This window comes from Pelodiscus sinensis, chromosome 8, assembly GCF_052426305.1.
Source record: "Pelodiscus sinensis isolate ZL-2025 chromosome 8, ASM5242630v1, whole genome shotgun sequence".
NCBI lineage: Eukaryota > Metazoa > Chordata > Testudines > Trionychidae > Pelodiscus > Pelodiscus sinensis.
In genome coordinates, this window is record NC_143059.1 from 19,593,696 (window position 1) to 19,608,865 (window position 15,170).

Here is a 15,170-nt window from a genome sequence, read left to right on the forward strand (position 1 = left end):
TTCTCCCCTCTAAAGACTTTAACAAATACCCCAATAAGAAAGAAAGAAAGAAAGAAAGAAAGAAAGAAAGAAAGAAAGAAAGAAAGAAAGAAAGAAAGAAAGAAAGAAAGAAAGAAAGAAAGAAAGAAAGAAAGAAAGAAAGAAAAGTTTAACCTTATGGGAGGTCTGCAATTTCACTATGGCTGGTGATGTCCAGGTAGAGAAAGTGATACTTGAGTTTTATCATGTTCATACCCTCCAGGGACAATTTCTCCTTGTCTTGGTTACCATTTTTTGACACCACCTTCTCCTCTTCCTCAAGGCCAGCAAAGCTAGTTTTCCTAACTCCTTGTAATCATACAGACTGTTTTTATGGGAACAGTTTATCAATGGGCCTCCTCTTTGTCTCCCCTTTTGTCTCTATCAAATATGTCACTGGTCCCAATGTCTGCTTTACTCTTTACCCTTTTCTCTGTTCATCTCTCACCCATAATGTCTTCCCTACATAGAAAACTATAAACGTGAGAGATATGTTGTGAGGTTTTTACTCTTTATTGTCTTGCCAAATGTTCTTGGTAAATCTGATATTAATAAATCGAAGTTAATACATAACTGATATCTGAAAAAGAACTGCACTGAAGATTGCTGAGTGTTAGAAAAGAAAACTTTCAATGCAATGTGGTTGGGGGTCTTTTGTCTCAAGGTGACCACCTTAGTTATAATGGGAAGGTCATCTAGGAAAGAAACTCTATACCCAGAGAAAGGGAAAGAAAGACTGCATCTGCAGTAGCATGTTTTTCTGATGGTCTATAGTTAATGTCATACTGGTTTTGTAGATAACTAAGGTCAAAGCCTATCTCTGAAGCCTAGCTAGCACTTAATGGAATATCTGCCGTTGACCCCAGTGTTTTACCAAGGGTGTATAACTAGGGACTTATAAAAAAATGAAATAAACCCCTGCACAAAATATAATTGTCATTTTATATCCACAAAAAAGCCACAATTTTTCTTGGGTTCTCTTGGTACTACAATAATATGCACATTTAAGGGACAGCGAAAAACATACTGAAAACAAAACATTTCCAGTTTTTAAAACTGTTTTGCTCTTTAAAAGTGATTTTCCATTTTAAAACTGAATGTACTGAATTGACCAAAGAATCTTCCAGGTTTGGAGGGAATTTGATGATAAACTGTAAAATTTGACCAAAATGAAAATACCCACTTTGGTCAAAAAGTAATTTTTATTGAATAAAGGCTTCAGTGAAAAAATGTCTACCAGCTCTAATTATGGCACCATTGTGTGGGTTCTGTACTACTCATACAAAGACAAAAAGAATAAAAGGCAATCGCATTTCCAAGGATCTTACAATATAAATAGACAAAATGTGGGAGAAAGGAAGAGCTCTTATTCCCACTGTACAGAAGGGGAATTGAGATCTAAAGAGATTATATTACACATCAAAGATCACCAGGGCTGGATTAGCAATTAGGCTAATAAGGCTATAGCCTTAGGCCCTTCTATTGTTAAGGCCCTCTTGATTAGGCATGGCAGGGGCTAGGGGCAGCAGATAGGGATCTAGGAGGCAGAAGCACTGAGGCCTGGTCTACGCTAGACCAGGAAGCTTGGCTTAAGGCAGGCATGTCCAAAGTCCGGCCCGCGGGCCAAATGCGGCCTGCGGTCGGATTTAATACGGCCCCCCGCTTCTCCCGGCTCCCCGGTGCTTTTTTTTAACTGGCGCACTCAGCGCGCCGCTTCGGGCCGCCGCTGCCGCCACGGTCCCAAACCCTGCCCCTGCACTCCGCTTTGGGGCTGAGAGTGCGGGGACAGCCCCCGCTTCCTCCCCCTCTCCTGGCTCCCCGGCGCTCCTCTGACTGGCGCCGCTTCCGACCGCGCCGCCGCTGTCCATGGCGGCCGCTGCGGTCCTAAAGTCCTCCATGTAGGGCACGTCCGCAGCCCCGCTCCCCCACTTGGCTACGGGTTCGCCCTGCCCCCGGGCCGCCGTGAGGCCAGCGTGCCCTGCGCTCTCCGCCCGCCTCTGACCCTGCAAGCCCTCTACCTTGGGGCCGAGAGTGCAGGGACGGACTCCGCAGCTGCTGAGATCAGGGACGGACTCCGCAGCTGCTCAAGCTCAGTATCTGTGATTGGCCCTGTGCACTGTCAGCTTCCTGGCGGGCTCAGGCACGTGGAGCTGCGAACATTAGAGACTTTGCCACAAATGGGCTCAGGCACGTGGAGCTGCGAACATTAGAGACTTTGCCACAAACGGGCTCAGGCACGTGGAGCTCATCATTAGAGACTTCGCCACAAACAGCCACAAAGGCAAGAGAATTCTTGTTGGGCAGTGTATTAGTGCAATGTATTACTTGGGCAGTGTATTAAACCTCTGGCACTGCGCTCACATGATCCCTTCCCCTTCTGGTCAATTTAAAAAAATGGCGACTGTAAATAAGAGAAGGAAAGTTGACAGTGAGGGCCGCCGCTTCCAGGACAGGTGGAAAGTGGAATATTTCTTCACTGAAATAGAGAATCACTGTGTTTGTCTGATATGCCAAGAGACTGTGGCTGTTTATAAGGAATTTAATGTCAAGAGACACTACCAGTTGAGACATAGCACGTACGACAAGCTTACAGGGCACGACCGCAGTGAAAAGTTGAAGCAACTTGAAGCTGTTTTAATGTCACAACAGAAATTTTTCATAAGAGCCCGTGAGTCAAATGAAGATGCCACAAGGGTGAGCTATGAGGTGGCAACGTTAATTGCTAAAAATTGCAAATCTTTTGCTGAGGGTGACTTTATCAAAGAATGCGTTATGAAAATGGTTGAGAATATCTGTCCCGAGAAGAAGCAAGAGTTTGCCAACATTTGCCTGGCTCGTAACACTGTAGCACGGAGAATTGAAGAGATTTCATCAGATATTAAGAGACAGTTGACATCCAAAGGAGTGGATTTTGACTTCTTTTCAATAGCCTGTGATGAAAGCACGGACCTATCTGACACAGCTCAGTTGCTGATTTTTATGAGAGGGGTAGACGATGAAATGAATGTGACTGAAGAGCTACTTGACCTCCAGAGCCTTACGGACCAAACAAGAGGAAAAGATTTATTTGTTTCTGTTAGTTCCACCATAGATGACATGAAACTGCCTTGGAACAAAGTTACTGGGATTATTACTGATGGGGCACCTGCCATGGTTGGTGAACGAAGTGGATTATCAACCCTAATCTGTAACAAGGTGATCGAAGAAGGAGGCAAAGCTATTAAACTCCATTGTATCATTCATCAACAAGTTCTCTGTGCTAAACATCTCAAATATGATCATGTTATGAAACCGGTGCTAAAGACAATTAATTTTATTCGCTCTAAAGCCCTGTGCCACCGCCAGTTTAAACAGTTTCTACTGGACATCCAGGATGAATACGAAGATGTTTTATATCACAACGATGTAAGATGGCTCAGTCGGGGGTCTGCACTGCAGCGTTTCTACTGTCTCAGAAAGGAAATCGGAGAATTCTTGGAAACAAAGGGACAACCAATGCGAGAACTATCTGATCCTATTTGGCTGACTGATTTGGGGTTTCTAGTTGACATAACAAAGCATCTGAATGTACTGAACACGAGTCTTCAGGGGAAAGATGCAGCGGTGAACCAGCTTTATTCACACCTCAAAGCCTTTGGGACAAAGCTGCAACTTTTCATAAGGCAGTTATCACAAACACAGCCCAATACCATACATTTTTCAGCGTTGCAGGAAATAATGAACAGTTTTCCACAGGACAATATCAGTGCGCAAACGAGCAGGTATGCAGCAGACATTGCATCTCTGGCTGGGGAGTTTAAACGGCGCTTTCAGGACTTCGCAGCTATTGAAAAGGAGATCAGCCTTTTCTCCTCTCCATTCTCTGTTGACCCCGAGGATGCTCCAGATCAGCTGCAGCTCGAGCTCATTGAGCTGCATTGTGACAGCGAGTTACGCAGTCATCACCAACAGCTCTCTCTTGTGAACTTTTACCGCCAACTGGATAAGAGCTGGTTTCAAGAGATTCGAACATTGGCTAAGAAAATGCTGAGCTTGTTTGGCTCAACATATATGTGTGAGAAGACATTCTCTGCTATGAACTTTAACAAGAACAGCGTGAGGACAAGACTAAGTGACTCTCACCTGCGTGACATTTTGCGCATCAAAACCACTGCCTTTGAACCAGACCTAGCCTATGTACTGCAGTCCAGATCTCAGTTTCACCCTTCACATTAGTGTAGGCAAGTTTTTCTTTCCATTGAGATGAATACATTGTAAAATCTCAGTTAATGTCAGTTGGTCTAAATCAGTTATAAATATATTTGGACACAACATGTATAGTTGGTGTTATGTCGTTTGCCGTTTGCAATAAACTTTGCATAAAATAGTTAATTTGCATTTAATTTTAATGGTTCAAAGAATGTCAGGCAAAATGGTCGGCTCTCACGCATGTTCACTTAATCAAATCTGGCCCTCTTTGAAAAAAGTTTGGACACCCCTGGCTTAAGGTATGTAACTCAAACTATGCAAAATGCATAGCTGGAGTTGTCTTACCTTAAATCAAGCCGTGGTGGTATCCACACAGCGGGAGGCTGATGGGAGCAAATGCTGCCATCAGCTTCCCTTACTCCTAACAAAAGGAGGAGTACTGACACCAGTGAGGGCTCTTTGGAGCATTTGATTTACAGGTCTATGCTAGAGCTGCTAAATTGAACACTAAAAGATCAACCTCCGGAACATCTATCTTCTGATAAGACATATCCTGAGTGAGCTGCAGCTGGATGGAGCAATGTAGGTTGGAGGGGTGGGTCAGAGTCTGGAAAAACAGATTTTTGCACAATAATAAATGTTGGTCCCTTCTGCTTTTTCACACCTGTGGTAAGTATAGACGTGCCCTGAGTGAGCTGCAGCTGGATGGAACAAAGTAGTGGGGAGAGGCGGGACGGTGTTGGGCACAGATTTTTGCACAAGACTAGAGTTTGGTCCCTTCTGTTTTTTCATTCCTGGATAGGATAATCAGAATGTCATTCTCTTTTCTCCTGACTCTAAGAGGAAAAAATGCCTGTCTGCTTGATCCCTCAATCTCTACACCAGCCTAGCAAACAAACCAGTCAGACTTGATGGTTCATTTGAGATGCAGATTTTCGATGAAGGTTGTTGTTCAGGGAGGCAAAGAACCCAACAACTCTGTTTTGTCCTAGTCATTCAAAAGCGAACAGGCTTTAGATTAAGCTTGCTAAATGTCTGTACAGTGATTTTGAAGAGCTAATATAGTACAAAAATGCTGGGCAACCCTCTGACCTGTGTTAATTTAGCTGCCTGTTATCAGCTTTTTCTTACAGAATGCCTTAAAACAACAAATGCAAACCATAGCCAGTGTACTGCATAACCAACTCATGCTTAGACCAGATGTCATGTCTTAGCTTCTGATCTCCCACTCTAGAATAGAATAAATAGTCCCCTTGCTAAGAGTGGAGGGGACCAGACAAGATGGCCTCTAGAGAGGTACCTTTCCTTCCATAGAATTGGAAGAGACCTCAGGAGGTCATCAAGTGCAGCCCACTGCCCAAAGCAGGACCAACCCCAACTAAATCATCCCAGCCAGGGCTTTGTCAAGCCGAGACTTAAAAACCTCTAAGGATGGAGTTTACCTATCTTATAGAATTGGAAGGGACCTTGAGACATCATCAAGTCCAGTCCCCTGCCCTCATGGCAGGACTAAGTACCATTCCTGAGAGATTTGCCACAGATCCCTAAATGGCCCCTTCAAGGATTAAACTCAGAACCCAAGGTTTAGCAGGCTAATGCTCAAACCACTGAGCTATCCCTCCCCACATATATTTCTACTGGTGTTGCATATCTGTACATGCATTGGTGCACATGGCAAACTTTACTCTGCATATGGATGGAAAAGCTTAGAGGGAACGTTGGTCCATGTAACTATAGGATTTTTCTGTATTATATATACAATTCATAGAGTGAACTAGTCAACAGGAATGAATTAAGATTTTCAGGGGCCTAGGACTAATGGGAGGGAAGGACCTAAGTATGAATTACATTTGCAAAAAAAAATTATGAAGTCATCATATTTATATAAATTAAATACATTTCTCCAAACAATTTTGTATTTCTGGGTGTAGCTGTTGCAAAGTCATGAATTATGTCATGGTAATTCAAAGATCTGACAATTTAATTCTCAATGCTCAAGAGGGACATGGGTGTTCTTGAGGCATGGTGGATTGGAGAACATTTTTGACCCTTGTTAGAAGAGAGAAGGAATGTTCTCCCCTGCAGTTAGTGACCATTAATGACTAATACAGCTGCAACGCAGTTTCAACATTTTATGGCAACAGAGGCAATAAAAACAGTACACTTTCATTTTGAAGGTGAATGGAGGAGCCATTGTCTCTTGCCAATCTGTTTGTAGGCTTCACATATCTAAACACTGATTTGGACAGATAATAATTCCGATTGGTGTAGTCTCACTTTGTCAATGAAAAGTCAGCATCTAGATTCTGGTATTTCTCTGGGCTCTTCTCAGTCCAGTATGCAATGAGATCTTGAGAAGTCATGTCCCACTCACCTGGATTGCTGGAGGGTATTTTTATATTGCCATCACTGGAAAAGTCTTCAGAGGAGTGAGGTGGCACTGCAGCTACAGAAGTCATAATGACAGCCAGGCTGCTCCTTTTCATCAGGTGGAGGTGCAGCAGGTTTACTTGGGCTGTGTCTAGACTGCATCCCTCTGCCAAGAGAGGGATGCAAATCAAGCACTTCGGAAATGCAAATGAGCCCAGGATTTAAATATCCTGGGCTTCTTTGAATAGTAACGTTCTGACACTGTGCCAATCAGACTCAGTGTCAAAAGTGAAAGTAAAGTGTAGCCGGGGCTCTGCCAGCAGCTCCTGTACTCATTTAAATCCCGGGCTCATTTGCACTTCCAAAGTGCTTGATTTGCATCCCTCTCTCAGCAGAGGGATGCAATCTAGACATAGACTTGGACTGGTAATTGCCTGAACTTTCTCAACACCAGATTTAGCAGGCGGAAAAAATGTTGGGAGAAATGGAGTAGCTTTCAACACTACATCTTGTCTTTACTGTCTTTCTCTGGCCTCCTTCAATTTCTGACATCCTTCTTTCTTTGACATGGTGATTTCTGTTTTCCAGTGTATGCCTACTGCGTACAAAGTTAAATATTTCTTAGACCCCAAACTTAACCCACACAAAGACAAAATCACAACCACCATAAATTAAATTCATAATCTCCGTCTTCTACACACTTTCATCTCCCTGTCCCATTCCCTCCGCCTCAGCTCTTTCTCCTGTACTATATCATCCCTCTTCCTTCCCCACTGCAAAGAGTAAGGCTAAAGCACAATCATCAGAATACACAGAGAGTGGTTGCAAAGCGGTAATATGCCTCTTGGATGGCCATTTAGTTCAGGCCATGATGTAGAGACCCTGGGCTTGTGTGAGGACTTTGGCTACCGCAGTGGCTTTTGGTTAATATGGGAGCTAGCGAGCCAAATGGATCTACTACAAGTCCTGTAAATAAATACTACAGGTCCTCAAAAATAAATACATCTCCACTGCATTCATTAGCTCTTCCACAACTAAAATCATAGAATAAAATAATCATAGCACTGACGGGCGGGATCCCCTGGGATGCTAAAATGAAGTGGAAAGGAATCCAGGAGAGCTGGCAGTCTTTTAAAGTAGACTTATTGAAGGCACAGGAACAACCATCCCGATGCGCAGTGAGAAAAGCAAATATGATAGGCAACCATGTTGGCTTACCAGGAAAATCCTGGGTCAGCTTAAACACAAAAAGGAAGTTTCCAAGAAGAGGAAACTTGAACAGATGACTAGGGAGGAGTATAAATATATTGCTTGAGAATGCAGATGTGTAATCAGGAAGGCCAAAGCACAATTAGAATTGCAGCTAGCAGGGGATGTGAAGGGTAACATGAAAGATTTCTACAGGCATGTTAGCAATAAGTGAGTGATCAGGGAGGGTGTGGGACTCTTACTGGATCAGGGAGGTAACCTAATGACAGATTATATAGGAAAAGCTGAAATACTTGATGCTTTTTTTGCCTCTGTCTTCACAGACAAAGTCAGCTCCCAAACTACTGCACTGGGTGACACACAATGGGAAGGAGGTGGACAGCCTTCAGTGGAGAAAGGACAGATGAAGAACTATTTACAAAAATTTGACATATACGAATCCATGGTGCTGGATCTAATGCATCTGAGTGAGGGAGTAGGCTGATGTGATTTCAGAGCCAATGGCCATTATATTTGAAAACTCATGGTGATCGGGGAGGTCCTGGACAATTGGAAAAAGGCAAATGTAGTGCCCATCTTTAAAAAAGGGAAGAAGGAGAATCTATAGACTGGTTAAATTCACCTTAGTCCCTGGAACAATTATGGAAAGGATCCTCAAGGAATCCATTTTGAAGTACTTGGAAGAGAGGAAAGTGATCAGTCAACATGGATTTACCAAAGGCAAGTCATGCCTGACCAAACTGATTAGCTTCTACAACAAGGTAACTGTCTCTATAGACATGGAATGTGCTATACCTTGACTTGAGCAAAACTTTTGATACAGTCTCCCACAGTATTCTTGCCAGAAATTTAAGGAGGTATGGTTTGGATAAATGGATTGTAAGGTGGATAGAAAGCTGGCTAGATAGTCAGGCTCAATAGGTAGTGATCAATGGCTCGATGTATGGTTGGTGGTCGGTATCAAGGGGTTGCTTCTAGGGCTGGTTTAGTTCAAAATGTTTATTAATGACCTGGATGAGGGGGTGGATTGCGTCCTCAGCAATGTTGTAGATTACACTAAATTAGGGGGAGAGGTAGATATGTTGGAGAGTAGTGAGAGGGTCCAGAGTAACCTAATCAACAAATTGGAGGACTGGACCAAAAGAAATCTGATGAGGTTCAACAAGGACAAGTGCAGAGTCCTGTCCTTGGGATGGAAGAATCCCAAGCACCATTACAAGGCTGGGGACCGACTGGCATAGTTTGGCAGAAGAGGACCTGGAGATTACTGTGGATGAGAAGCTGGATATGAGTCAGTGTGCCCCGGTAGCCAAGAAGGCTAATGGCATATTAGGGTGCGTTAGGAGGAGCATTGCCAGCACATCTAGAGAAGTGATTATTTCTCTTTATTTGGCATTGTTGAGGCCACATCCACTCAAATCCCAAGTACTTTGCCTATTATACCTTTGGCTGAGCGTGTCATCTTTTTTGCTCTCCTTATTAATTATATTGTTTCTATACTGTTGAAAATCTCCCTAAACATAATTCGCACCTCAGTAAAGAGGAAGTAAACACCAAACTTTGTTCAGTGTGTTACAGATGCTTTCTTCTTCTTCCATATAAGAGGGGTAAGTATCACTTTAACAAAGGAGTGAAAATGAGCATAAGTCTCTAAGAGCGGTCCAATCCCATGCAAGTAGATCATGCAGGGTCTGTTTCACATCTAGGTGATTGTTTCATAGTCATAATTCATCCCAGACTGGTAATAGACAAAAATGAGTTGTTGATTATGTAAGTAAATGATTTGTGGACTGAATTACTCCTAGGTTCTCTGGCCGATTGCCTCTAGAGCTCCTACCTCAAGTCCTCCCTCTCCAGTTTCCCGGCCAGGCTATGCTGAGCTGCTTCCGTTTATACTGGGCCAGCACTTTGAACATGCTTGGTACAGTCAGAGGGGCGGAACTCCCTCTACCCATAGGTGTGGGGTTAACCTTTTTGACCCAGTATGGAATATAGTCACTCCCGAGGGCTCTGGAGGCTCATCCCATTCAACTTTTTTTTTTTTTGCTTCTTTTCAGAGTAAGAAAACAGGCTCTGGAGGCCCATCCCATTCAACTTCCTTTCTGCATTAGCTAATTCCAGGCACTGAATATTTAGTGTGGTGTCAGGAGATAGGGGAGGGTGCTACAGGGCATCCCCGCTATAAGTCACCCCGGTATACATCCATTTCACACTAAAGTCATTGACGCTTGTAGGAACTGATGCATTGTAAATCCTCCCATTCCCTGCCCTGAAGTCGCGCGCGCGCACACACACACACACACACACACACAAAACAAAAAAAAACCCAACAACAAAACCATGACAATTTGCACAAATGGAAGTTAGCCACAGGAAAAGAATTCCCCGCTTTAAGCTGTTTCACTATAAGTCCAAGTTTTTTGGAACATATCTTGAACTTACAGCGAGGACGGTCTGTACCCTGATAAAAACACTACTTAATGGATAAGACATTAACTTAAGTTTTTCCTCCCTAAGGTAATTTCTTCCTTGAAAAATTTCATGGTTCTTTTTAAGGTCTAATCTATAACCCACTGAAGATAATGGAAAGATTCTAATGGACTTCAGTGGGCTTTGGCTCAATCAGATCTTTAAAAAACAGTAAGGAATACACTGTGCATTCTGGCCAACATTCCATATTAAAAATGTTTCTAACAGCCATGATGTGTCTGTGTATGTCATATTATATATATATAGAGAGAGAGAGAGAGAGAGACCTACAGAGCAGATCGCAGATGGGCAGCTGCATTCTGTGCTTGCAACATAGCTGTAATAATTTACATCACTTAAGCGTCTGACCTGTTGTGTAAAGTCTACATGTTTATTTTTCATTGGTTTGTAAAGTGATTTGGAACATTTATGAAACGCCTTTCATTCCATCAAACTAAATTCTAGTCCAGTTAAATTCTCCTTATATTTCACAAATAAATGACTCAGTTCCTTATCACTGAACAATAATTTTTTATATCTTGCTTTAGTCAGTTTTATATTATTGAGCATCATAGGGTAAAATCTCCTATTGGCAACATTGTTTTTCTCTCCACTGAGTTACTATTAATGCTAATTAATAATATGGAGTTTTTCTTTCAATCTCCATGCAAGTCTATAACCTATAATTAGAAATTGTGATAATAAATTCCAATGCCTCTTTCTGACTAATGTAATGTAGTGATGATTAATATTCCACAGGGCTGGACTGAAATAAGCTTTAGGGTAATTTTAAAAATTGTAAGCAAATTGCATTCTGTCCGATACTCACTGAAACTGATATAACAACTAATTTATTATTAGTAAAGCTGTAAAATAAGCAGTTCATTGCTCACCACTCAAATCCCAAGTACTTTGCCCATTATATATTTGCAAAAGTTGGTTGGCTGAGCATGCCATCTCTTTTTGCCCTCCTTATTTTTATACTGTTGAAAATCTGCCCACACATAATTTGCACCTCAATAAAGAGGAGGAAAAAAGCAAACTTTGTACAGTGTGACGAGGAGTCCTGTGGCATCTTATAGACTAACAGACTTTGTCAGATGTGGGTCTTTGCCCACAAAAGCTTATGCTCCAATAAATCTGTTAGTTTATAAGGTACCACAGTACTCCTCATCGCTTTTGCAGATTCAAACTACCATGTCTACCCCTCTGATACTTTGTACAGTGTGTTAGTAGATGCTTCCTTCTTCTTCCATATAAGGGGAGTGTTTATCACTTTAACAAAGAAGGGGAAATGAGCTAAGTCTCAGAGGGTATGTCTACACTACCCTGCTAGTTCGAACTAGCGGGGTAATGTAGGCATACCGCACTTGCAAATGAAGCCACGAGGTGTACCGGTAGTTCGGAATAGGAACCTAGTCCGAACTACCTAGTTCGAGCCCCGTGTAGCCGCGCTACACGGGGTTCGAACAAGCGGGAATTTAAAAATGGCGACTCCCCGCTTATGCAAATGAAGCCCGGGAAATTCAAATCCCGGGCTTCATTTGCAAGTGCGGTATGCCTACATTACCCTCCTAGTTCGAACTAGGAGGGTAGTGTAGACATACCCTAAGAGAGGTCCAATTCCATGCAAGTATATCTATAATTTACAGGTCTGTTTCACATCTAGGTGACTGTTTCATAGTCATAATTCAACCCAGACTGGTAATAGACAAAAATGAATTGTTGATTACGTAAGGAAATGAATTTGTGGACTGAATTACTAGTGAGCATGTAGCCACAACAAATTGATACCTGTCTTAATCGTAATAAAGAAGAGATATATAGTACTGAATTGGAAACTGACTACCTATTCTACCCTAGAGCTGTATCTTCCAACCTAGACCAAGACTGAGGCATCTTAGCAGGACAAACACAGCGGTGTGTGTTGTGACTGTCTGTGTTGTATCTGTTCTGTGAAGATAGTCATTTCAAGCATTAGTTTCTGGTGCTGCCAAACCAGAATTTCCCATATTAACTAAAGCTACTTAACTGAATCCAAACAAAAATGCTTCAATTATCTCACTACCTTGTGTTGCCTGATTTACTACTGTGTTACTCCAGTCTTGTGGTCATGTGACTCCATTATAGTCCAAGGGGTTACACTATAAACTAGCTAGGGGTGAATCAGATCATGATATCTAATTCTGCACTGTGCATTTTTGTTATTTGACATTCCAAAATCAGAATGATTATAAGTAAAATAATAACAATATTAATGAAAAGATGATGAAGAAAACAGAGGCCAAGCCTTTTCTATAAAAGTTTTTCAGCTGCATAGTTATCTTTTATGATAAAAACGAATAGCAAATCCATTAGTTCCTACGTTTTCGAAAAGTAAAGTTTCATATAGCTGACATTCTCTCTACCTTTACAAATCTAAAAAGTGATTGATAAAAGCAAGATATATAAAGCAACCATAACAAACTGCAAAGCTTCAGTATTCAGTTTGTTATGCAGCTATCAGGGAGATAATATAATGAACAGAGGACTGATTGGGCAGATTCTTATATACTACTGCTGCTTCCACTAATCAACTTGTGGTGTGAGGCCCCTGTTGTAATAGATGCAATACAAACACAGCATAAAAAGATGTTCCCTGTCCCAAGCAGTTTATAATCTAGGTATAAAACAAGAGATGTCAGGTGAATACAGGCAGATTGAGGAATACAAAGAAACCATAAGACAATATTGGCCAGCATGATAGGTAATAGTATTAGTGCACCAGCAGCCTAACTTCTTTTTACTTCAGTATACACTTGTAAAAAAGGCAAAAAAATATTGTCTCCATATACATAGCTCATGTGGGTACTGTGACAAAGTCCCTTGGTAGCTCCCTGGAGGTTCTGCGCTTCTTGGGAGTTACTTGAGCGCCTCAGAGACCCCAGTTCCGCAACTGCAACGTGGAAGGCAGAAGGTAGGGAACGGGCTTGTGCGGTGGCGGCGGGGCGGGGGGAAGGGAAGGGAAGTGGCTTGGTCTTAGGTGGAGGTGAGGGGCTTGGGCGGAGGCAGAGGGGCGGAGGGGGAGGGGTGGAAGGAGAAGGGGCTTGGGCGGGGGGGAAGGCATCAAGAGACAGGGGTGCAGGAAAGACAAATGCCAGGGGGTCAAAGGCAAGAGCGAAGGTGTCAGTGGGAGAGGGGACAGGGTGATGCTGGGAGAGGAGAAGAGAAGGAAAGGGAGCTAGAGGGGGAGGTGCTGGGAGAAGGCTGAAAGAAGGGGTGGGCATGAGAAAGGTGGGGATGGAGCAAGGCATGTGTGAGGGCATAGAGGGGCAGGAGGGGAATGGGGCAGAGAGTGGCGAGGGGGTGGGCATCAGGGAAAAAGAGGGCAAAGGGGGCAGGGGCAGTAAGGGAAGGGGGAGGCACCAGGAGGGTGCAGGGCTAAGGGAAGGTGCAGGTGCCAGGGGATTTTGGGGTGAAGCAGAAGGGCAGACACCTGCAGGGGAGGGACCAGAACCAGAGGAGAGAGGCAAGGGAGGTGTTAGAAGAGGGGATGAGAAGGGGTAGCTCACATGAGCAGAGTGGGGCTACTGGAGGAGTGGGCACAGGGAGGAGAGAAGGGCTGGTGGAGGGGGGGCAGGTCGCAGGAGGGCAGTGAGAAGGGCAGGAGTCAGGACAGCAGAGGAGGGTGAGGAGTTGGGGGGCAGCAGGCACCAGAGGAGATGATGGAGCAAGAAGAGGAGACATGGCAGCAGAGAAAAAAGGTAAAGGTTTAAAAATATTTATTAATAACTTGGTATGCTGACCACGGACAGTTTGTTTGTTTGTGCAGTGTGGATTTATGTGGAGATCAACACGGGGCTGGCGAGTGGGAGCCAAAACAAAAAAGTAGTCAGTGTAATGATCTTCTGTTGATATGTGTTTTAGTAGTTAAATTCTTGGACTGTCATTGCTCATGAAAAGTGCTGTCACATGGGTAGAAATCGGGTAAATATTGCATTTTATTAATATCAGCAGAACTGACTTAAATGGGGCCTGTGTGTTGTGTAGTCTTGCCTTAATCTTTGTATTCATGCCTGTCAGTGTGAGAGAAGCTATTTGTATATATTTGCTTGCCTATGCAACCACACTTAAGTTGAGGCCCTCAGCATGTTCTGTAAGTATCAGTGTGGCCCCTGGGGCTTCCAAATTTGAGTTGCCCTATCTCATCCCTGACAGGTGTCTGTCTAACCTGGTCTTAAATATCTCCAGTGATGGAGATTCCACAATCTCACTAGGCAATTTATTCCAGTGTTTAACCACCCTGACAGGCAGGAAGTTTTTCCTAATGTCCAATCTAAACTTCCCTTGCTGCAATTTAAGCCCATTGCTTCTCATCCTAACCTCAGAGGACAAGGAGAACAATTTTTCTTCCTCTTCCTTATGATACTCTTTTAGAAAGTTGAAAGTTGCTCTCATATCCCTTTTTGGTCTTCTCTTTTCCAAGGTAAACAAGGCCAATTTCTTCAGCCTTGCCTCATATCTCATGTTCTCTAAACCTTTCATCATTTGTGTTGATCTTCTCTGGACTTTCTCCAGTTTCTCCACATTTCTTGAAATGTGGCGCCCAGAACTGGACATGATACTCCAGCTGGGGCCTAATGTAGGCTCATTCCCTAGGGGACGTGAGACTGGGCGGGTTAATTTCCAATCCTCCTGTTTATTCTTTTCCTAAGCCAGGAGTGCACAGTAGTTCTGATGGGGGTTGGAGAGGGGATGGAAGCCAGATCCAAGATCAATGAGCCTTGGGAAGTGAGCCCATTGAAAGGAGACTAGACCTGTGGATGCCTTGGGGGTCAGCAGCAAGGGCCTGCTTTGGGAAGCCCCCTCTTTGGAGGTGAATGTGGCAGCATAGAGACACCACCCAGAAGCAGGCACCACAGACATTAACTGCAGAT

The 15,170-nt window shown here is 43.3% G+C and overlaps 1 long non-coding RNA gene across 2 annotated transcripts in view; it reads left to right on the forward strand.

Moving 5' to 3' along the window:
• Positions 1-15,170, forward strand: part of LOC142830381 (uncharacterized) — a 98,722-nt gene that overhangs the window by 32,406 nt on the left and 51,146 nt on the right. For both annotated transcript variants that reach the window (XR_012905570.2, XR_012905571.2), the window contains exon 3: positions 8,109-8,546. This is a non-coding gene — a long non-coding RNA (uncharacterized LOC142830381). The remainder of the gene's footprint in view (positions 1-8,108; positions 8,547-15,170) is intronic.